The 25,178-nt window shown below is 41.8% G+C and overlaps 1 protein-coding gene across 4 annotated transcripts in view; it reads left to right on the top strand.

Moving 5' to 3' along the window:
- The window catches only part of PLXNB2 (plexin B2), a 248,050-nt gene that overhangs the window by 147,659 nt on the left and 75,213 nt on the right, over positions 1-25,178 (top strand). The window lies entirely within an intron of this gene.

Below are 25,178 nucleotides of genomic sequence, written 5' to 3'. Positions count from 1 at the left end.
CATTTGGTATTATTTCTGGACTGTGGCATATCTGACATGGCCCAGATTTTCAGTTTTAGTGTCTCTTCTTGCTGGTTTGTTCCTGTGTGTATGGCCATTATAGTGCAGTGCCTGACCAGATGCTGAGAGTGAAAGGACCATACGAGAGGTTTCTCAACTCAATATTGAGAGCATACATCACTTGACAGAGTGTTGCTTTCATGTTCAGACAAATTTAATTCTCTTTTGTTGAGAATGCATTAAGAGAGCATAACTGGCATAAGGGCCAACAGATGACATAAAGTATTTTGTGAGAATTTAAATTGCTCAAATACTGAAGAATTGTTGTATTAACTATTTTCTTGGAATAGTGAAAAGTAACGTTATGACCAAAATCTGACATTTACTTTTTATGTAGTAAATATTACTGCTCTACAGTGTTACGTTATTAAAGACATCTATGTCATTTAGGCTGCATAGTTATCACTTGATCTCTGTCCATGCTGCACAAATAAGGATTTTGCAGTACAGAAGCTGAGGATTTAACCTGTACCAAGGAGCAATCCACAGAATGAGACAGGGTCAGAAATTCTTAGTTTTATTCACTAGATCATCCTGGTTTAGAGTTACAGCTATGAAGACCGTGCTTCTTTCCTACAGACCTTTCAATTCTGAATATATCAGTTTTCTGAAAGCTTTGGTATGGAAGTATATACAGAATTTCCCTGTTGCCTTTGCTTGGGTGTCATTTCTTTGTCCTGCTCTGGTTCCCTATGAATTTTGAGCAAAGCTCTCTGGGGATCAGTGTGCTATAGATCGCCATGGCAACCCCCAGAAAAATGCATTCTGCAGGCTCGTGCAGCGTGGCTGTTATCCCTGTGAGAGCTCTGATGGCCACTGAACTTCTGGACTGAGCTGTGAGAGGGACAGAGTCAGCAAATCTGTGTACCTTGTCTTTTAAAAACATTCCCCTGCATAGTCTGAGGAACACAGAGTATTGTTCACTGCATTAGCATCCAGCATTTTCATAGCCTGAGAGTTCCCTTTGCAGACTGTAAATTCTTGTTTTTATTTCATATTGTTCTAATATTGGTCTATTACATCTTAACTCCCCTGCAAGTCTACTGTGGGAGCCATTGCCAAAGCAAAGACTGTTGTCCTGGTAAAAGCTTAGAGACAGTTGATGATAAAATATTCCACAAAGTGTATGATGCAGAGTTTAGAAGAGGTAAGTGCCTGTATCCCTGCTGTTCCCAAATCTTTTTTTGGGGCTAAAAATGAAAACATCCAAGGCAGTTATTTCATAGACAAGTATTTCTTGGGGGTTGGACTCGATGATCTCTGGAGGTCCTTTCCAACCCCTACGATTCTGTGATTCTGTGATTTCATGGTTATGCCTGTAAGAGCGTGGTTTCTGTCCAGCACCAGGATTTGATTGACACTGGATAAAAGTGTATTTTTCTTGTATGTTTATTTGGTTTTGGTTTTAATACTATACAGCCCACCAGACATAAAGCTAATAATGCTTAGAGCAGTGACTAACTCAAGCATAATCAAGCCTCCACTTCCATTTACTGCATGGGAAGTGCTAAACCCACCCGGGCACAACTCATGAACTGGGACACTGAGCAGAACATCCAATCTTGGACAAGGAACGTGATGCTGATCATAGTGCCCTTCCCTTTACATCTGTTCTGAAGAAGTGTGGCATCTGGGTTTGTTGCGTTCCTCAGCTTGAGAAAGAAGAAGAAAGAATGGGAAAAATGAGATCTGGTTCTCATTCTGAAAATGGGTATTAATCACTGGGTAAAGTAAGCCCAGATGATCCTACACCAGGAAGCACAAATTACCCAAACAACTCAGTACCCTACAAGTCAGGTATCCCTCTGTCTGCTCCTATAAATGTAGAAAGAAATGTGTTTCCTGCACAGCATTGCTTTGTTTTTTTTTGTTGTTGTTTTTGCTTTTTTTTAAATGAGATGAGGAAGAAACCCCTTAGGGCAAAGACATCTGGTAGCAAAGCATTAGGGAGATAGGTGCAGATGGGTGCACTCAATAGAAAGCCTGAACTGGAGATTTCCGAATTCCTAAAAAAGTATTCCAGCTACAGAGCTGCTGTACAAACACTGCAGCATTATTAGTGTGTTCTCCATCTTCCACTCCCTCCAGCCACAGGTTTGCATTCATTTTTGAATGGAGGCGGCTCTGGCATCTAAGTGCAGCAATCCCCTCTGCTGTGCTTAAGTGCTCTAAATCCTGGATTGAGCTTCTAGTGGAGATGAATATAATAGTGTTTAGTCTGAGGCTCCCAGACAGGCTTCAGCATGAGAAAAAGAGCAGAACTGCAGAGTTCTGACAGTGGGGAAGGTAGTTTAGATTCTGTAAGATACAGAATTTGGGGGAATTTGACTGGAAAAACAGCAAACTAATGGTATACATAGGCAGAAGATACGAGAACAGCACTGGTATGATGGATAAACCTTAGGAATGCTACTTTCATTTTTGTAGTTAAAGGATTACGAATGGCTTATTCCATTAACATGGAATAAATTAGCAAATTTCCTTCTAAGGGCAATTAATTAATCTCACACACGTCTCTTTGAAAGAAGCAGTAAAATTATATGCTGTGCCATATACTTTAACCCATTTATAGGCAGTAAAACTGCAACAGATTAAGCGGTGTTGAAATGTTCCTGTAAATGCTGTCCAAAGAATACAGTGCTCCATAAGTGACTCAGTGAAGACGAGCAAAGTTCATGGGTTATTTTAGCTTCCTGTTTGCCTATGTAAAGTTCATCTCTTAAAAGCATGACTGAAAAACATATTCTTGCATTTTGGAAGATTCTCATTCCCAAGATTTCATCGAGACAAGTTTTTAAAATGTAATGGTAGGAAAAAAGGAATTTATTGGTGATGGTTCTAGGCAACCACTGCACTGCAAATACAACTGGCAGGAACGCAGTAAATCAAAAAATGGTTTACCTGAGCCATAAGTTTTTAAACTGCAAATTTAAAAGAAAAATGTGGAAGGGTGTGTGTGTCACTACTCTGCTGAATGCATAATGTAAACAGGATAAAATGGCTGGGAGTTTGTGGAATGAACAGTTTTAAGAAATGCTGACTTTCTACTGCAGCTTCCATTAATTGAGTCCAGTCTATTTATCTTCCTTTGTCATTATCACTAAAATTAGCTTGTTTACATTTTTGAGCAAGTTAATGGCATACTTAGTGCTAACTTGTGTTAGGCAGAAACAACGCAGCAGAGACTCAAACTGCTCCTTTCACCTCTCAAACACAGTTACTAGAATAGTGATGAGACAACTGATGCTCTTTGGAAAGGTTTCTTCCTGATCACAACTTGAGAATTTCAGCTCAAAGAGAGAGGGCTTCTGATTCTTCTCTTGTGCTGAGAGGCATAATGCTCTGGGGATATGCTCTGGGATATCAATCCTGTCATTTCCAGAGGGCTCTGCAGGGAAAGAAGAAATACCTGGAAAAGGTTTTCTAGAATAAGAAGAATTGACCACGATTAATACTCAGCATTGTTTGTTACAAGTCTGTTTGTTCCTGAAGAATGTAAAGGTCTTATTTATCCATGAGGTTCATTCTGGAACAGCAGTTTGGCTAAAACATTATGTGGAAAAATACATTTTATTACCTACAAGAATTCTTCTATTCAGCCCTGCTTCCCTACCTCAGCCTCCTTTCTAATGATGCTTTCACCTGGAAAATCCAGACCATGAAGAGAATAATGCAGTAGGTAACACTTTTAATCAGTGTAGGAAATATGGAACAGCAGGGAATAGATTTCCAACTGTGCAGACAAGGAAAATGGGGAAAAAAAGTGAAAGTTATTTTTTCTTTTCTTTCTCCTTAGATTGGTCTTACCCGTGGGGCTTTTATGGTGCCACAGTTGCATACTTACCAATAATTGTTTCCTAATTCTGCTCCATTTCTACTCTGAAGCAGTATAAAATGTCAAGCTCCATGCAGCCAGTCAATTTTCAGGATCCCATGTGGACAACAGAAACCAATGTTCTGTTAGTAATCTTTTAAAAGGATAATTTTCTTCCCATATTGATGTTTAATTGGATGGAATCTCAAATTTTAATACTACCTACGTCGTTTGAATAGCCTTCTCTTTGAGGTATGAAAATGGAAGGGGAAAGACTGCTCATTTGATAAGTAAGCTGCTGTCTAATTAGTCCAAACTATGAGTGAAAAAAAAACAAAAAAGTTTACTGATATCATGTCAAGAGTCAAAAAGCAGTTTTTCATATATACTACAGCATTAGCAAGCTATGTGCAAACTGTACTTGTGGTTGGGGGAGGCTGTCATCAACAGGCATTTGATGGGGCTGAGCATTGTGTCCATTATATGTCGCTCAGCAGTGCACCAGCTTCAGCCTGCAGTCATGGGGCCGTCTGCCCTGGCTGCCATGGCTGGTTCAGCCTCATACCAGGGTGTTATCACGATATAAAATAATAACTATGGCAAGCTATACGATGGCCAGCTGCACGCAGGGACTGCAGGAATCACAGGATTGCAGAATCACAGGGGTTGGAAGGGACCTAATATATCATAGAGTCCAGCTATTCTGCTAAAGCAGGTGCCCTACAGTAGGTCTCACAGGAAGGCATCCAGATGGGTCTTGAATATCTCCATAGAAGAAGACTCCACAGTCTCTGTGGGCAACCTGTGCTAGTTCTCCATCATCAGTACTCCGCTGTTTGTTGTTAGTTTTTTTCTTCTATCATATTATCATAGAGTGGTTTGGGTTGGAAGGGACCTTAAAGCCTTTCCAGTTCCAACCCCCTGCCATGGGCAGGCTGCCCCCCACCAGCTCAGGCTGCCCAGGGCCCCTCCAGGGATGGGGCACCCACAACCTCTCTGAGCAACCTGTTGTAATGCCTTACCACTCTCTGAGTGGAAAATTTCCCCCTCAGATGTAAGCTAAATCTCATATCTTTTAGTTTAAAACTATCCCCCCTTGTCCTATAACAATCAGACCGTGCAACAAGTCAATCTCCCTCCTATTTATAAGCTCCTTTCAAGTACTGGAAGGCCGCAATGTAGTCTCCCCAGAGTCTTCTTTTCTCCAAACTAAACAACTCTAACTGTCTTCGCCTTTTTTCACAGCAGAAGTGTTCAGGTGCTCCAATCCTTTGATCATCCTTCTGGGCCACCTCTGGACAGCTCAACAGCTTTCTTGTACAGGAGGCTCCAGACCTGGATGCAGTATTTTTTTTTTTGCATTATACTTTATCTTATCTTGAGCTACACTAGGAATATTTTTGCAAATTTGTACTCAGCTTAAAAAAAGGAACAAGAAAGAGGCCAGGGCATGCTGCCAGAAGTGAGGGGAGGTGCAGCATCTGTACTGTGCTCAGGGAGGTTATTAGGAATGAGAGGCATCGCTCAAAAAACTGGTGTCCTGCTCTAATGAAGAAAAATTAGAAGAGACTCTAACTCCGGCAGATTGAATTTAAAAGATTGAATGCACTTAGGGAAGCTTAAAAAGGCATTTGAAGAGTGATTTACCAGAGTAAGCAAAACTAATGCTCAGAGCTCCTTCTGACATGCCAGGAACAAAATGCTCAGTTCACTGAAGAGCCATCAAAGGGCTGGGATTTGGAAGGGCACTTGGAGAGGATGAAGCCATCACAAATATTTCATTCATTTTTGCTGTGTCCTGTTCCCTCTGAAAGAGGTCAGGGAGCTTTTCATACTGAAATCCTTCAGGTGGGTGGGAGGGATGAGGATGCAGTGGTACAGGCTCAGCTGGGAGCCAGTTGGAGTTGGAAGTGCCTTATACCTCAGTTTATAGAAGAAAAAGATGAGACTTTAAATGCACAAAAAGAACATGTCTTTGAGTCTCCAGATCCACACAGAAGATCTAAGACCTTTCTCCTCCCTCTGCTATCACTGGGCCCTGGCATCAAAGCTTTACCATGTAGAAATGTAGTGCTTCTAGTAATTGTCATGTAGCCATTAAGGAGTGACTTATTTCTAAGTTATCTCTCCCTATTATTCACCAAACTCTTTCTTCCTACTTTGTCTTCCACTTAAAAAAAAAAAAAAGCCACTGGCAAAGAGGACAGGAATCATGAAAAATGATATAAATTCTTCTGTAAGAAGCAGGATTTGGTAATTCCCTGGGACGAAAGGAAAAATAATGATGTGACAGTTGCAGCACAGTCCTGATTCCTCATTTGTCTATTCTGGATTCAAATAAATAGGGTCCAATTAAGATAGAAGTGATTACAGCTAAGAAGGAGTAGGTTAGAATGCCGTTTATTTCCGGATATCCTTTTGAAACAAATGGTCTCACCCAAGACCTTGCGACTGTCTCACACTGTGGTGGGAAGGGAGCACCACATGTGTGAGTGTCCCAGTACTGCATGCAGTGCAGCGTAAAGCTCTCAAAAGCTTCCAGACATTCAACTTTCCTCAACAACGTACAGCTTCTTTCAAAGAATGGTTCCCCTGCTTCACTGCGCTGGCCACGATCCAGCCCTCGTAATTACCTTCTGCGTATTTAAAATGTTCTTTTTATTTAATTGGGCACGGTCATACGTCAAAAGATGTTGTTGAGTAGGGTTGGCGGTGCAGAGATAACAGGTGCTGTGTCACTCTGTTTGTTCAGGGTTAGATGAAGCAACTCCTATGTGCAGATATTAGTGTGCCTGTGCATATCACTCCAAAGCTTGTGAAGACTTAATCAAATACCAGTTCCAGTAAGTTCAAGCAAAGCATTATTAATAGAAGTGCTGAACCCCACCGGGCCAACCAGACCACTCTGGAAGTTCTATATGAATATTATTATAATACTTAAGAAGAGAGGCCTGGCTTGTGCTAGAAATTATGATGTTGCCTGCTGGTTTAGGGCCATTGCATGCTGCTGCCTAGAAGCAGTGCTGGAAGGGACAAGGACCACTGATTCCTTTACACAAAGGTGGTTGTTCCTTCCAAGCAGATATTTTTCTTTTTTTCCTCCTGTTATTGCTTCAAAGCTTATTCAAACCTTAATGAAAGATTGCATTTGTACTACCAGTCAAATACCTACAGCACTTCCTAGAGCACATACATCTGTTCTTACCACGCAAGAGGGACTCTGGATATGGCCCACATAATGGATGCAGGGCATGGCATTTCGGGTGTCTGGCAGGGTGAAATCTAAAGCCCTCCAACAAGTGTGGCAAACTGCTCTATCGGCAGTTATTAAACAGCTTCTCAGGATTTGACCTAGACTGGAAGGATATGAAAAAGACATTACAAGTTAAGAAAGTTCTTCAAATAAGCAAACAGTGTTCCTGCTGAGCAGAGCTCTTTTTCAGGGGGGAGGCGTTTGTTTAATCACCTAATTGACCAACTGCATTTTTTTCCAGATGTACTCAGACTGAGCAATGGCCTCTGAAATCAGCAGTTCCATTGCCTTGGATTTGTTGGGGATTTCTGTGTTGTTGGGTTGTTTTGGGTTTGGTTTTTGTTTTGTACTGAAATGAGAGTTCTGTCCCACTCCTGTAGCTCTTCCTGTGGCAAGAAGCATGCTTTACATACTGGTGAGGCTGAACAAGGTGACCTTGCTTTGGTCTTTGAATTATAACCTCCTCACTGTGAACACTTGCCCTACTTTAATATTAAACTACTGCCTCTCTTGCTGAAGGCACTGTGCAGTGGCAGTAGATGCAGTTTAAATCCACTGCCAGAGAGCGAGACTTCATTAATGTCTGGAGTATTTGAATCCCACCAGTGCTGCTATCTGTTAGCATCAGGGATCAATTATTTCAATGAAAAAACAAATACACCAAACATAAGCGGTTCTTTTCCCCATTCCCTTTCACAGGCAGTTTCCTTGTCCCTGTGTCCTGTGGGTGGTCAGATCAAGGGGGTTTGTCCCAGGAGCTGCCCAGTTTCTCTGCCAGTTGTGGCTTAAATGATTTCTTCACACCACATTCTCATTTCATTCTTTTCTACAAAGCTTGGTGCTCTTTTAATGCTTTACTTTTTTTTTTTACTTTCTGAAGGCTTGTCTGAATTCACACATTGGATTTATATTATTGAATGATTATATTAATTCAGCTGGATACTCTTATTTGATGTAAGCCTAATGGTCAAAATAAATTTTTAGACTAAATCTATACAAATCTAAATTTTAAGTATTGACTTAAAAGCCTTAATGTGCCTTATTTCAAAATCTTGCTTGAAAATGAAATGAGATGAATAAGAATAAGTAAAGTTAAATCCTAATCAAGTGTGATTATGTAATTGTGTACTTCTACAGCTTTCTGGATATCACACCATGGGAAAAGCAGTGAAAATCTATGAAAGTTGAGCCTAAAAATGTTTCATCTCTGTTCTCTAAAGGCATTTTCTGCTTTCATTAAAATCAATAGGAAGCTTCTGGGGATTTTTTAATAGGATGAGACTCTACGAGAATTTCTTGGCATTTTGATGACAGGGCATGCTTTCAGTCATCAAATTAGCAGAGAGCATGAGGTGATCGGGCATATAGAGGCAACATGGACTAGTTTGCATGAATTTTCTTTCTGCACAGTGATAGTTCTTTCTAGATGCACAAAAGAAGCACTCTTACTTTCCATTTTTTAATGACCATTTATGGTTAGATCTGAAGCCATTATTGTTAATACTTATACCCTTGCTTTGCCTTCATTCAAATCCTTCCCACCATGTTACTATGAAACCAGAGTGCTGGTGGTGATGGTGAGCAGAATGAGATGCAGAGACCAGGCTCCGTCCTTCTGCATGAGGTAGCAGAGCTGGAGGCACAGTGCTCAACATCTGGCCTTCCCCTAGTCTCGGTGACCAGTCTGAAGCACTGAGGCTTCAGCTTCCTCAGCATCCTGGAGCCTGCATGCTGCAGCTCCTTGTCAAGTCTTGTTCCATCTTTTAGCTCCAGCTCTTTTCTGTGCCATCTTTCCTTGAATCAATATTAGGAGTTGAATTGCCAATCATGTTAGTTATATCAAGTGGCAGTGTGCTCAGACTGGATGAACTCCAGCTTTTTATGGATGCTGATACAGAGCTAGTCCAGAGACACCGCCTCGGTGAATTGCAATTAAGTGAATTCTCAGAGCAAGCAAACGTATTTCAGAGATACTCAAAGAACAATCTTCATCATCCCAGACATTGCCATGTTTCAGTACTTCAGTACTTTCTGAGCTTCTCTATAATGTCAGTTACAATTTGTGCCTACTCCCATCAAACAGAAAATTGTAAATTTGGGCTTCCTATTGACTTTTCTTGTCAGTGTTTAAGTCTAACAGAAATGTATTGAGAGAAAAAACTGCTATGATACATATGTGCAAATCCTGCTTTTTTATGTGGGAGGTACTGCATATCACTTGATGGTGGATTATATTAACAAAATCACTTGCAAAGCATCATAAGGTACAGAATTCATTCATATCGAAGTGACACCATGTGGGGTCTGTACACACGCAGCAAAAACCTATTGGAAATTTGTCAGTTGTTGAGAACTGGGTCATACTGTGACTGCAGCCTCCAGACATGGAAGTTTCTGGCCTCTGGGATCAGATTCCAGCTTTGTTCAGGAGGGGAAGAGTCTTCCACAGGGGAATTGTGAATGCTTCAAAGCCTTCCCGTGCCCGGCAGGTTCTAGCTCATATGTTTAACAAACCTCCATCTTACTGCTATGAGTTTGATCTTCAAGCATATTTAAAGCTTGAAGATACAGCACTTCTGATGGCAGTCATAAATGTGCAAACTGTTAGCATCTGCATGCGTTTAGAAATTCACATTGAAAAGACCAGGCCAAGGGGTAGGATTTTTTAGTCTGGGCTAGCACACTGTCATGGCTACAGATTGCTGGTACATCGCATCCAGGGCATGCAGCATGAACAGCAAATCTGTCTGTGCTCTGATGTGACTGATAATGCTTCTGCAAGCATCATACATTCCCACTAATTGGATGCTATTACTACCTGATGCGTGGGTCATTGCTTCTAATTAATTACGGGCCAAGAAGGTGCTTAGTTCTTTACAAGATGTGGATGAAGACAGATGTCTGCTGGGGAAATTAAAATGTACCAGATTGAGGGTTTTATATAAAACCAGATCAACTATAAAAATCTGATATCTGGACAGATCGTAATAAACCTGATGAAAATTAGAGAAATTAGATCAGCTTAAAGCTAATAAAATGTGATAGAAATGTTCAAAGTCGTCTGCAGAATTGCTTTCAGACAGGAGGATTAACACAAAGCTTATTTTTACAGGGATTAAAAAGAATATTTTACAGAGTAAACTGGGCCATAAAATTATTCTTTTTAACTTGAGTCTATAGAATGATTTATCTCATGAAATGCACAGCATGAACAAAAGCACGTTCTTTGACTATTGCAATAATAGTTTGTTCTTTCTGTATGCACCATACGTAATATCAGAAATATTCTTCAAACAACTGTGAGCTGTGCATTCTGGTTACTTGGAAATAAGGCTTAATAAAAGCTTCAGAAGCACCTATGCAATGGAATAGAAGTTTGGTTGGATGGGCCCTGCAAAGATCAACTAGTCCAACTGCCTGAGCACTTCAGGGCTATGCAGAAGTTTAAGTATATTTTTTAGGGAATTGTCCAGTTTCTCCTTGAACACTGACAGGTTATGGGGCATCCACCATCTCACTAGGAAGCCTGTTCCAGTGTTACACCACCCTCATGCTAAGGAAATTTCTCCTAATGTCCAATCCTGGTTCAGCTTTGTGCTGTACCTGCACGTCCAAGAGCCCATCACCTCCCCCTGCACTTCCCTTCCTCAGGAAGCTTAATATGCATTGAGCATTATTATTCTGATTGTCCTTCAGCTGCTTTCCTGGGACGTGCAGGTTCTCACTCAGTGACGTTGTGCTTTGAGGCATATTTGCTGTTATCCATAAGCAGCAGCACTTTGGATAAGACTTTGTGTCTTAATGTAGCCCTATAAATTTCCGATTTCTTTGCTTTCAAACAGTTTCAAGTAGAAAAGTGCTTATGCGTGGTGATCGTGTTTGAAGAATTTCCTAGGTATGTATTCTCCATTAGAAAGAGTGCAGGCTGTGTTTGAAATCAGAGTTTATCTACTGTACAACATTTCTAAATACCTTGAGTAGTCACTGTAAATTCAAATTTCATATATAGATACATATACAGAAGTACCCCATGTACAAAGTAAACATTGTAAAATAGGCTTGGATTAGGCCTTTTAGCCACATCAATTAGTGCCATAAAAGAAACACTTAGCCTAAGAGCTCAGAAGATGCATGATGAAGGCTGCCCACAGAAGTCCTTAGAGATTGCCTGAATAATTAGGCATGTGGGATGAAACTGGTCATGCAAGTAGGAGGATTTACACTTTTCCCTCTTTGCCTCGTATAACACAGTTGGCCCTTATTGGCTCTACTAAATCAAGTGTCCAAATACACTTATCACTGAGAAGAAAAATGTTCCCACCAGCTGTTGAGCAGCCGCTCACCACAGCTTCTGTCAGGTCACAGGCAAAGGAAAGTCATCTTGTTACTGCTGGAACTGCAATGTGCTCTGCACCAACAGAGAATAAACCCTTGGGAGCAGAAGGCCTCAACTTCATGCAGGGTCTTGTCCCCGTGAACACGCAAAGCTTTGTATGTCAGATCTGGAGAAAGCCAATAACTTGGGTTGAGGCCTCTTTTTTGTTTGGTGGCATTAATGGGGCAGACCTTTGTGTTTGTTCAAATATAAAATGAAGCTCAGGCCAGGAAATGGGATCTCCATAGGACTGAGCATGAGGTCAATGCTCTGCTCAGCTTGTCCTGCAGTTCCTCCCGTCAGAGAGCATTAAGAGTGTGTATGGCATTTCTTGTGGGTTTGCATCCTTTATCATGTGTTTTTTTGATTGGGAGCATTCATTTAAGCGATAGATTAAAGACTTGCTGTGCTGCCAGAAGCATGAAAAATGCCATTCCTTCATTTGACTGTGGTTAGCCCAGCTCATCCATCAAGGATAGGGAGAGTTCAGAGTTACCAACATTTAGGAAGAATTAGGTCTGGAGTGTTAGGAAATTGAAACCAGATGTTTTATTTACAGTGCAAACAGTGCTCTTTATATACCCCATTTCTTTTTTTTTTTTTTTCCTTTAAAAATACCTTTTTATGTCTTGCAGTTGTTCAAGGTTAAAATACAATTTTGGAATAGTTTGATACTAAAATCAGCAGGGAGATAAAAAAAAAAAAGTCCCCCAAACCATGGGTTGCAACTGGTAGGAATGGAAAGGCTGGTTTGTTTTTCTGATACTTTTTACATCCATGCAGCCAAAATTGTATCCCACGATCTTTAGAAACAAGACTTGTGGTTCTTGAATGCCTTTGAGGAGACAGGAGAAAAATGTAAATCTGGGACTAGTAATTTTGAGGATCAATTCTAAGATTTAGGCTTATATTTTTTTCAGGACAAGTGAGCAAGAGACTGTACATATCTTTATACAGGTCATTCCGAAAGCAATGCCTCCTATTTATTTCCATGGAAACTACAACAGATACAAAGAGCACAATAACACTATTTGATAGAGCAAATTCTCAGCTCTGCACCAGTGGAGGTGACCCGCTGTTACCGTCAGCACTGCTGAAATGCACCACCCACTGCCTCACTGTGCTCACATCCACTGTTTGGTCTTCTTTCAGCTGTTTTCCACATGGAGGAATTCATTGACACACCTTTGCTTCCCATGCACTGTCATGTCAGACACCATTTTGTCAGACTGCTCCTGTGCTGCCATCTGTTGCATGGCAACAAAATGTAATGGGATATTGGTGGGAAGATTCAACCTCTACTGCCATACCACCAACATCCACCTCTGACGTCGCGGGCCAACATAATAACATGGGAGACATTACTGTCAGAGCAGTCCTCATACAAGCACTTACATCACAGCAGCTTTCCATGTAAAAATTGTGCCCTGCAGAGAGGAGTTTGGTGGAGAAGTCATGTGCCTCCTGAATCTGCTCAGCCCCCAGCACAGGGACCTGTTGACTCTAACATGGAGGGGTCATGGTAGGGATAAATTTCTCCTTCTTCAACAGCATGGAGTGCACCCAGCTCAATGACACTTGTTTCTATTTGTTCTGATTAGTTCAGGAGGGTGGAAATGCTCCAGTGAGGAGCCTCATATGAAACAGGTAGGTGGCAGCCATGCAACTTCATATATCTATTTTTCCATCCGTGGAATGGAACTGATCGGTGGGTTCAGGTGGAGTGATGCTGAGCTGTTCATATATATTTATTTAAACCTATCCCACACGTAGATGGAGCTGCTCTGCAGATATTAGAGCTTTGTGTTCATCATGGCTGGAGACTGGGAGTCTTAAGGAAAGACCTCTGTTCTGGAAAGGGTAGGCAGGGATCAGTGGGAAATGCCCAGTAATATATTTTCATCACGCATTGTATCATGCTACTTTTTGAAATAAAGTGTTCATGGAGATGAAATCGTGTTGGACAATTTTGAAGCAAGGAAAACACATTTTATGACTGTGTTATGCATCCATAAAAAAGGGATTTTATAATGGTATTGCTAACAAGCCATTAAATAGGCAGGCACAGGTAGATGCTGCTGTCTGGCACATGCAAGTTACTGGCTAACTGGCTATATGAATTTGGAGTGAAACGTAATGAATATTGCCTTGAGAAAAGAAGTCTGAGAGGGGACCTGATCCAGATCTATAAATATCTAAGGTGTGGGGGGCAGAATGGCAAGGCCAGACTGTTTTCAGTGGTGAGTGGAGACAGGACAAGGGGAAACGGCTGGAAACTGCAGCATAGGAAGTTCCACACAAATGTGCGCAAGAACTTCTTTACAGTGAGGTGACGGAGCACTGGAACAGGCTGCCCAGGGAGGTGGTGGAGCCTCCTTCTCTGGAGATGTTCAAGACCTGCCTGGATGCCTACCTGTGCTACCTGGTGTAGGGAACCTGCTTTGGCAGGGGGGTTGGACTCGATGATCTCAGGAGGTCCCTTCCAACCCCTACAATTCTGTGATTCTGTGATTCTGTGAATAGAAATATGAAAGAAGAGCACACAATCCAGGCGGATAGGACTGATGCAAGCCAGCACTCTTCTTCTAGACCCAGAGACACTACAGTCACTTATTTAAGCCTTCTGTGTTTGGAAAAGGAAAGGAAAGAGAGGAGAGGAGAGGAGAGGAGAGGAGAGGAGAGGAGAGGAGAGGAGAGGAGAGGAGAGGAGAGGAGAGGAGAGGAGAGGAGAGGAGAGGAGAGGAGAGGAGAGGAGAGGAGAGGAGAGGAGAGGAGAGGAGAGGAGAGGAGAGGAGAGGAGAGGAGAGGAGAGGAGAGAAAAAAGGTAAATACAAGTGAAAATGCTGAAATTCTGTTTTGTGTTTTCTCGCCTGTGGCAGCCGACAACCAAAATGAATAAATGCAGTCAAATGCGACTTGGATGTGCACAGCCTGTTCTACACTTGTAAACATCGGGTGTTTAACCCTTCATACTGCATGTGCTATTTATTTTAGCACAATCAATTTCCTGCAAGCCTTCTGTCATGTGAATTCTCTTTCAGACGTCTCACTACATTAAAGGCTTCACCCAATATTTACCACGCATCTTTTCTTGCTACATCTCAATTCTCTGAGTGGTTCCTACCCTGTCTGCTCCCCAAGCTGGAGTGAGCACTCAGTGTGTAAAATCAGACGATGCCATGAAGTTAAGTGTTTCTTGCTACATTTTTCTTTCCTCTGTTTGAAAAAGCACAAGGAGTGAAGCAGAAAATGCAGTCGAGAAACAAGACTTGTTCCCAGGTAAAGATTGGAAAGAGACAGAAAGTCAGTGAGGCAGTGGGGATGTCTGAGCTCCCCAGCGGGATCTGAAAATCATCTGAGGTTCTTGTTCTTTTTTTCCCCTCTTCTTTTTCTTCTGCCTCTGCTTTGTCATTAGAGATGTTCCACACAAGTATTCAGGCAGTAGTAGCAGCAACTGTAGGGGAGGAAAACTTGGATGCTGTGCCTGGGAAGAAAACGGTGGGGGGAGAAGGAGCTGTAAGATGATGTGTAGGGGAAGAGAAAGAAAAGAGCTTTTTTAAAAGTATCATGAGCATTAATTTTAAGGGCAAAGAAAAAAATCTTCAATCTCTGGGCAATCAAAACGAATAAACACTGCTATGGATGTACAAATGGTCCAAATGAAGGTTGAAAGAATTTAAAGACAGAGAAACCAGACAAAAGGCAGTGAATTATCTCCAGCAGCAGAAGCCAGGAAATTCTCCATCCCTCAGCTATGTGTTTCTTGGCTCCTAACATTCAATAAACTTTCCATTTCAAGAATTTTCCCCATCTTCTTCTGCTTGTCTCTCTTTGTGGCTTTCATTGTCAGCCTTAAGCACAATAGATGTTGTTGTGCTCCATTCAGTGTGGTTTGCAGATTCCAGTTCTCACAGAGCTTCTATCCTACCTGTCAAAATAGCCCAGAGAAACCGGCCAGAAAGTGCTGCCTTAAAATGAAGAGTGTGGAGACCTGGTAAACCCAAATGGGAAAACAAACTACAAGAAAGAGAAGGCTGTGGAAGTACAGCCTTGGGATTGGATCACGCACCAAATGCTGTGCAGCGAGAGAAGGAGTTAAGAGGAAGGGATTTGGTCATGTAGGGCTTAATGAGTGACTCGCTATATTTGCGTTGCATGAATTTGGCACTGCTTTTTTACTTTCATACTGAGGCTTTCACTATGAAGCTTTTCATACTGAAGCTTATGCATGATCATCCTATTAAGTCCCATAATGTAATGTAATGGGAAGAAAAAAAATGCAGCTCTGGCTTAACAAGGCAGGATGGGATTCACTGCTTACTGCTCCTGTTGTGAGCGGAGCAGGGCGAGGCGGATTGCCTGTGTGTAATTTGGCCTCATTTGTGCAAGTGGTAGGAAAACGTAGCACATGCTGGAAACGTCATCCTTTCGATTTGATTTTTATGTGTGTACATGACTAATGGTTAATTATGAGGGAGAGCTGGTTCTGGCAAGGAAGGAGCAGAATAGTTTGTGTTCGTTTCCACATGGTTATGTTCAGATTCCCCCGCACTGGAAAAAACTCGCCTCCCTTCTTGTTTCTTCCAGGGGAAGTCCGAAAGCAGTCCTTGAAGATGACCTTAGCACTGCAAACAAGCAATTCCTTGTTGTGGCAGGGAGCTGGTGACACAGAGTCCTTTTACTATCAGCATAAATGCATTTTTTTCCTTCAGCCATAGTACCCCTAGTGCAGTGAAAGGCAGTGAATTAAAGCTGTCCTAGCTCCCTGGTGTTCCTTCCCATGCTCTAAGTTCTCTAACATTTTCTATTGGTTCTTTGGATAGAAGAAAGTAAGAAGCCTTTCTATGTTGGGGTATAAAATAGCACAGTGCTGGCAGTGGTGCTGGTGCAGATCCCATCTTGTGTCCTATCACTGCCTGCCCCTCTCAGCCATGGCACCAGGATACCACAGCCCTCTCAGCTCAGCTGATGCAGGGATTTACACCAAATAGGCTTGCCTCTTTCCAGCAGTGAGGAGTGTATGGGTGCCTGTTTGCATTTTCAGGAGTGTCTGAATGGGCTCTGGGGTTATGTGCTGACTGCAGACTGATTGTAGATGTACTTTGGTCCATAAAGAGGTTCTGGGCCTTACCGGGCATAGCGTGCAGTGAAGACTGAAGAAAATAAGATAAAAATCTGAAGTTCTGTTAGTGGGAGATGTTGTGGTTTAAAACAAAACACACAGAAACCAACCAGGAAGCAGGTCAAAGGGGGGATGCTGTGGGTTCAGATTCCTGCCGAGTCAGCTGCTGGCTATTAACCACGTCACTCAGCTGCTTTTCTTGCAGATCAACTGCATCTTTGTAAAACTGAGAAAGCGAGGCCTCATTAAAATGGGTGCTTCATTTCTACAGAGAAAACACAAAAAAGATGGAGGGATGAATATAGAAGCCAGACTGAAAAGGAGATGTGGTCCAAGAAGGCCAGTTTTTGCAGCAGTGTGGAGCCAGCTCTTGCAGCATTCTTTTTTTCCTTGCATGCTCCAGTCTGTGGGACTGGAACTGTGTATATGCAGCCATCTGATGTGAGGTGATGATGTGTGCATTTTTCCTTATAATGAGAATTACAATAATAAAAATCAGGATTTAAAGAGACCTTTCTGGCATAAGCTACCTACCTGTAGCTCGGAGAGTGGCATACTCAGCAATTGCTGGTAGCTTATGCTAGGGATGAAGGTCTTTCTGCAATAGCTTTTCTCGGTGAATGTATTTTAATTTACTTGGCACTGTGAACTCTTGAAAATATTTTCACTTAGTGATTCTTTTTTTTATTATTCCAAACAGCAGTAAAAGAAAAAAAAGAAAACTACAAAAAAAGCTAACTTGGACTATGGCAGTATCCATGATAGAAGATTTTCTAAATCCAAATGCTGTCAAGTCTGGCTGTAATAAACCACGGAAATTATTAGAGTTCAGCTTTGCATAGCACAGCTCTGCTTCTAAGAGTTCAAATAAAACTGCAAATTGCATCTGTTTTTTTGGGTGGCTTTTTTTTTGTTTTTGTTTTTTGTTTTGATTACCTGCTGATGTTGCAGAGACAGCACATTGTTGGAAATTCTTGAGCTGGATTGCAAAATATGTAAGTATGCATTTTCTCCGTCTCATTAGCTGTTCTTAATGCTCTTTTGAGTGACTCCTAGTTGAAAAATTAAGACTCACATTCTTTCTGCTCCCTCTTGCTCTGAATTTGGGTCTGGCTCAGCATATTAAACACTTTGGAGCTCAGGTATATGTGGATGAAAGGTTTCAATTCGGACTACCAATAGTGTTATTAATTTAGCTTGAACCTAATGACATAATTATTAATGCAGGCTCTGAATTTGCTGTTTGTCTTATTTAAACCTATGATTCAATCCTTGGTGCCAATTTTTCCACAAGTCTGTGAGAGTCCGTGGTGGGTTGATGGCAGGAACCCTGTGGATACTGAACCACTTGTGGAAAGCTGTTGCACTTCCAGCTGTTAATTAAGGCTTCAGTTGCAGTGCCTTGGGAAACCTTTTCCATGCAGGGACAGGTAAACATTTTGGAAGCAAGGGGCTGTCCAGGTTGCTGGCCCATTTTGTGCATGGCAGTGCTGTTTTCTGTGGTTACCAGTGATTAAGTCAGAGCTGGGTAAGGTGCCCTGTTTAATTTCTGTGTTCTCCATGTGGAGACTGTGAGACACAAAGCAGGTGGCAGGTTTGATGGGTTGTAGTGATATGGCTGGAGGTACAGTCTCCCAAAGTCATCTGATGTTGTGACAAGCTTGGTGGGAATTACCTTGTAGGTAAATGTCAAGTAAAGTCCTTAGCATTCAGTGAGGGCAGGTTTCTGTATGTCACACTGCTCCATCCTGTCTAACTGTCTCTTTCCCCTTGAGATCCCACTGTCCATGTTATGGAATGCCTCACAACATACCCTCAGGTTCTTGGTCTTGATCAGGGAGTGAGTTATCTGAGCTCTTCCTTCAGGACAGGCTGCTGATATCCCTGATCTTCTGAAGGATAAAAGTCTTCAGGGTGATAAGAGGATTTTTTTCCCGTGCCCCTTTCCCAGATGCACTGTGCTCTCATGTCCTTTCAGCTACCACTAGGTTATTCTGAAGCTTCAGGCCCAAGCAATAAATTCACCCCTCTATGGGTCCCAGAATTCATCTCATTCCTGCCCAGGTTAAACCATGGTACAGGAAACAGTGCTTTTTCTGCAACCTGAGTTTATGGTCCCATCTGTCTTCCATTTGTTTTACACAGCAAAACACCTGCAGAATGCACAGTGGCTGGGGGTATAACATTCATTATTTCCTTTATGACTCTGTAACTTACAAAGGGCCTTATAAAAGACCCATATCAATAAACCTTATACTATTAATTTTTTTTTTTTTTTAAGAGAGTTTTCCGTGTGCAGTAATATCTTTGTCTTCCATGTAAGGAGTAAAATCTATATTACAAGTACTTGCCCATTTTTTGCCACATTTCCAGGTTCATTACATAGAACAGTTTGTCCCTTCTGAGGATATGTTAGCAAATCTTGTTTTGAGAAGAAGTGAAAGAGAAGGAAAATAGCAGTATAGGTTATCACAACTTTAAATGAAACATGTTGGATGTCAGGTTTTCATCCTTTGCAAAGGAATTTCCCACTGGTCACCAACCCATGGGTCCCATCTGCTGGCAGCAAATCAACAGAAGTAAAGGATGGTCTCCCATCACAGGGATGGCTCTCCTCACTCTACAAAAACAGTCTTGGACCTATGCCATAGTCTACAAAAGAAGTTATTCCCTCTCCAAAGCCTTTCCAGCATGTTGCCTTCCTCTTAGGAAGTGCACTTGAATTCTGCAGTGTTTTTCCAGGTGATTCCTTTTCTGAACCAGTGAAGTATCTCTTTGATTGTATCTAGGAAGTAGTAATAAAAGTTGTGGCTGTGGAGGAGGATGCTCACATTTACAAGCCTTTCTCATAAAATCATAAACTTTGAAATCCTAACAGAAAATCTGTTCATCCCTTATCCGCACATTCTGCAATTTCTGTTTTGAATTTTTTTAGCTTAATCATGAAAGGTGAATTATTTTTGGCTTGTGGAAAACCCATCTGAAACTAAACACAAGTTAATCAAATGAGAGAGAGGAGAAATTCATTTTAATTCCTCATTTCCCAAAATCTCTAAGTCATTTGAATACGTCCTTTGGATTTGTATCTTTTTTGTTTCTCAGTTTGGGGATTTTTTTACTCTCTGATGGAGGGAGAGTTCTCCATGGGGACCACAGCTCTCTGCATCACATACTCTGAAAGCCTATCAGATTGATTTTGCACACATCCATTGGCAGAAGCATTTGTCTCAAGACCCAACATTACAAGTCAGGAAACTTCATGTAGACTAGATGAAGTACCAGTCAGATGAAGTACTCAGTACAGTATGGTTAGAAAGGCACAACTCTGCAAAAAAAAGCACCACAGAAGCTGAACTGGGAAAATTATTCATCCATTGGACTTTTTTGTCTGTAGTTTTGGGACACGTGTTTAGCTGATAGTTATTCAGATTAAAGCAAAGCAAAATTCTTTTGCTTCAATAGAAATGTTTGTACGAAATGAAGTAACAAAGCTAAAATTCTACTGAAGGCAGAAAGAAAGGTAACTGAGGGTGGCTGAAGAGCTGAAGGTTCAGGTGTGCAAGTCCAGGTAAGGAGGAAAACAGCTGTCCCTTGTGTGTCTGTGTGCTGTTAGTGCTGATCCTGTGAGTATTTATGGGAGTTGTGGGAAGTCAATCTGAAGCTCACTTTGCACTTCTGCAGTATGATGCTCATTACTTTCTGCATGCCTTTTGAGGAATTGACTGTTACTTCAGGTTATCAGTCTTGCTTGAGTAGAAAGACATGAAGTTACATTTAATTAAATTACAATCGATCTAGCTAGAAATGGGACAGTGCCGGTAGCTGTGTCGTTCCTGTGCACTGTCACTATATTGCAGTTTTGTGTGTGAAGCCTTCTCCTGGTTGCTCTATGTTTCCTGCACACAACACGCAGTCTCGTATTCACCATAAGCAGTATGACTGGTTGTTTTCAGGGGGCTTCTTCTAAAGTGCTCAGTTGCTGACACAGAATCATGGAATCATAGAATGGCTTGAGTTGAAAGGGACCACAATGATCATCGAGTTTCAACCCTCCCTGCTGTGTGCAGGGTTGCCAACCACTAAACCAGGCTGCCCAGAGCCACGTCCAGCCTGGCCTTTAATCACCTTTTCCCTCTCACTAAATAATGCTGCCACCTGTGGAGCCCCCAGCTGGCTGCACCAGGGCTGTGTGTTACCCACACATTCTTTTTAATTAACATGGACTTTTTTATAATACAGTTGTTGTTTTATTTATTTTTCGGGACTACCATTTCCACAGAAATCATTCTCTGTAAGGTACATGAGCTAGAAGGGGAGCATGTATTTTGAGATTCGAGAAGGGTGGGGAAGGCAATGATGAAAAAAGGAGGAATCCGAAGAGGAAAAGTGAGTTTGCAATTCAAGTAATCCTGATGGGACAGTGGTAAATATTACCTTGATGGTATCACAGAGGAGCAAGATGGGATGATGATATCATCATTGGGGAGCAAGAAGCAGGATGGAGGCAGGACTTGGAGAGTGACAGCAGAGATGTGATCGGCTGCACTGCCAGGCTTCTTCTTTTATCCTACATCTGCCAAGTGCTTAAAAGTAAGTGCTTGGTCAGAGGGTGTATACCATGTCTCAAGGGATTGGAACCAGATGATCTTGGTACCTTCGAACCCAAGACATACCATTGCTTAACGACACTGTGATCAGAGCATGACTTTGAGTAAACCATATATGCCCATGTATAACTAAAGTTATGTAAATAACCCATTGGAAATATATTTGCCTGGCTGGATGGCTCAGATTCAATGCTCCAGCCTGCCTTTCTTACTCATTTCATCTCAGATTTTCTTGACTTGTTTGTTTAAAACAGCTTTTCACAGCAGGAAGCTGGTCCTCGATGCATTTCCACAGCACCTCGCTCAGTGGGGCAGCTTTGTTAATAGCAGCCCTGGATGTCCTGCCCAGCAGATGGCCATGGCAGGGCCCCTCCTGCTGCCCTTCCCATAGTCAAAGTTCAGGTCAGGTGGAAAGGAGCTGTGGTTGCACTGCAACTGGTTTGAATTGGTTAGCTTTTTTCTTCCCAAAGTTTGGTCTTTTGGAAGCGGGTAGGGATTTAGGTCTGGATCTTTTCCATAGATTATTTAATTTTTGTTTATTCTTCCCTTCATGAAGGGGGGGGAACCAAAGCCAATATAGACAGTGAAGAACTGCTAGTGTTATTTTGGTGCCTTAAAGGATTTGTTTGCCCAGTTTTGCAAACGACAGTTTCCTCTAATAGGTCTAATGGGATTTAAATGTCTTCAACCTATGTGCATATCCTAATGAAGATCAAACCGTCATTAATTTCTTGGTGACTCTCACACCATAGTCCAGAATGAAATTGGAATGATCTACTAGCTGCTGTCTGGAGTCAGATTAGAAAGAGACTGCCATTGTCATTCATATTTTACATCTGAAGTAAACAAGGCAGAAAATAGTAGGAAGTGTTACCCATTTTTGTATAGATGGGTTACGCCTGTAAGTATCTTTTTCTTTTCTTTTCTCTTTTTTTCTGTTTTCCTTTTTCTTTTCTTTCAATCCTGGCTCTGGGAGGAACCAGCATGACTCTTTTTCCCAGGGGACGAAGGCATGTGCATTGCCAGTGCAGCCTCTGTGCCATGAGCTGAGTGCCCTGAGTGGACAAAACATGGCATGGATGACTGCTGCTAAGCAATCCATTTCTAATGGCTGCATTACAATTCAGTACCTGTAGTACAATTAGAAATAAAGAGATGCATTCTGCATTTTCGTTATATTTTTTTTAATCCACTGAAATAAATGGAATGGGGGTGAACCAAGCCCTGAGCTTAAGGTACAATGAATTACTACCCGTTCATTTGAGGCATATTTTCTAAGGAGAGCTATTTAAGGCTTCTTGATTATGATCAGAGATGACAATAATTACTTTGTGGGAAAAGCACGAACGAATGAATTTGGTTTTTTTTCTGCACTTGATCATTGCACAATAGACGGTGGAATGATAAATTCGTTGTGAAACAACATTGCAGCAGTGTGTCAAGCTGTTTTTCTTTATCATTATTATTTCATTGCAGATAAATGTCAGGGACAATATTTGAAATTAGATGACATGCATGATGACATACCATTGAGCCATGGAGATGGGACCAGGGACCAAAGCTTGTTTGCAAAATTGGGGTCCTTGGGAGCAAAAAGAAATAGGAGTTTCTTACAAATAATATCAGAATTCATTCTGAGTTTCTTAGACAAGGTCTAAGGTTATTGCAGAGAAGCCTAACACCTCATTACCTTGCAAGACATGTGCTGAAGTCCACGTGTCTCAAGAATGGGGTATAATTCTTAGGTTTTTCCAGGTTACTGTCACGTGAGGTCAGTCTATCACTAGAAGTTGGACTTGTGCTGTTGGTAATGTTCTGGCTCTTTTTTGACCCCATTTTGCTGCAGACTGGTCTGGTTTGTGATAAGGACTCCAGCAATGTAAGTTTGAAGTTAGACCTTTTGTCAGTTCTTGGTTTTTCTTCAAAGTTAGAATCACTGTACTTTTAGAGTGGTTTACCATTACACACGTTTTCTTCATGGAGGAGCAAAATGTGGTCAGCACAGGAAGGCGGAATGGCAGGTGATGAGGGCTGGTGTTGGGACCCAACAGGTGGCTCTTTCTCACAACCAAGGCTCTTCCCTCCCTGCTCCAGCTGTTGCAACCCCATTGATTGATGATGAACTTTAGTTATCCAGTATAAATGGTAATTCAGGCAATTCTCCTTCCCATCCCCCTATAGTCTGTCAGTGCTGCTAAAACAGCATTTATTACTGGCACAGAAGGCTCCTTCATTGTTGTGCTCCTTTTATTATTTTTCTTTTTTTTTTTCCCTTTGGTATTTTCTGCTGTTTTCCTCCTCCTAGCAGGCTTTCCCATTAGGTTACTTTGTTGAATGTATCTCTTGTCTTCTGTGGGTTTCATTTCTTCAGTTCTATTCGCAGTTCCAGATACTTTCAGATTTATCCCCAGATTCCCTGTAAGTTTACAGAATCTTTCCTCATCAGACTATGAAGTCCCATGACTTAATTTGAAAATTAAAAAAACTGTGGATCATACTTGTTTGTTTTTTTTCAGTATTTCCTCCAAACACAATTTATTTTTCCCCCAAAACATTTCTGCCCAAGCCTTCTGTTTTATGCTCCCAGAGTGAAAAACTTAACAAAACACTGAAAATCATTCAGTTGTTAGGAAGCCAGTTTGGATTTGCCTCATTATTTGGGTCCCGCAGTTAAAATTAGGCCAGGCTACAAGCCTCAGAAGGTGTTTGCTTAATTCCACACAGCCAGGCAATCTGCTTTAGAAGCAGAAATGGTTTGAGGGCTGAACAATGCAACACATAAAAGCATCTTTAGCACGTTAAACTCTCAGTGATTAAATGATGTTTTAAAGGCAGATTTAAAATCGTCCACTTGCAGTGCTAAAGTGAATTGAAGTGTCAGACTTTAATGCATAGCAGTAATATCATAGGCAGCGTTGCATAGGAAGCAGCTTTACAGCAGTCGAGGACTCTCAAAGAGTAAAAGCCAGATGCAGACTTCCCTGTAGTCAACAGAAGGATGTTTTCCTTTATCAGGAAAGTCCTGCAACACCAAATGTCCCCAGTGTTACTGGAATGCAGTGTCCAGGTCTGGAGCCCCCAGTACAAGAAAGACAGGGAGCTGTTGGAGGGGGTCCAGAGGAGGGCCACGAAGATGATCAGGGGGCTGGAGCACCTCCCCTATGAAGACAGGGTGAAGGAGCTGGGCTTGTTCAGCCTGGAGAAAAGAAGGCTGCAGGGTGACCTCATTGCAGCCTTTCAGTACCTAAAGGGAGCCTACAAGGAGGGGAATCAACTCTTTGAAAGGGTAGATAGCTGCAGGACAAGGGGAAATGGTTTGAAGTTGAGGGAGGGAAGATTTAGGTTGGATGTCAGGGGGAAGTTCTTTACAGAGAGAGTGGTGAGGTGCTGGAACAGGCTGCCCAGAGAGGTTGTGGATGCCCCATCCCTGGAGGTGTTCAAGGCCAGGCTGGATGGGGCCCTGGGCAGCCTGGTTTAGCATTAAATGGGGAGGTTGGTGGCCCTGCGTGTGGCAGGGGGTTGGAGATTCATGATCCTTGAGGTCCCTTCCAACCCAGGACATTGTTGTGATTCTCTCCCTCTGCCTGAAATGCCAGACTCATCCAGCTTGTTTTTCAAATCTCCCTTATTAACAATTCACACAGTATGAAACTGGAGAAGCACTACCACTTCTTGCCATGTTTCAAATTGTCCATTGACCTCATTGTGCTTTAGCACGGGATTATCTAATTGGTTATATGATCAACACTTGGACATGCGACCTTGTTCCATCTTTCCCCGACATATTAAATTGCTAGGCAATTAACAAGATTTGACGCTTTATGTAATCTTTGTAATGTCTGCACAGGCATAATGGTGAGTATATTTGTGTCCGAAATCATTAAAAAAACTTCACGTTGCTGAATTTCTTGTCAGTTTTATTTTTTAATTTTCACGGTTTTCTTTTC

The sequence above is a fragment of the Lagopus muta genome, chromosome 1 (genome assembly GCF_023343835.1).
Source record: "Lagopus muta isolate bLagMut1 chromosome 1, bLagMut1 primary, whole genome shotgun sequence".
Lineage (NCBI taxonomy): Eukaryota > Metazoa > Chordata > Aves > Galliformes > Phasianidae > Lagopus > Lagopus muta.
The sequence above is the reverse complement of the archived record's forward strand: the minus strand, read 5'-3'. Positions and strand labels throughout refer to the sequence as shown.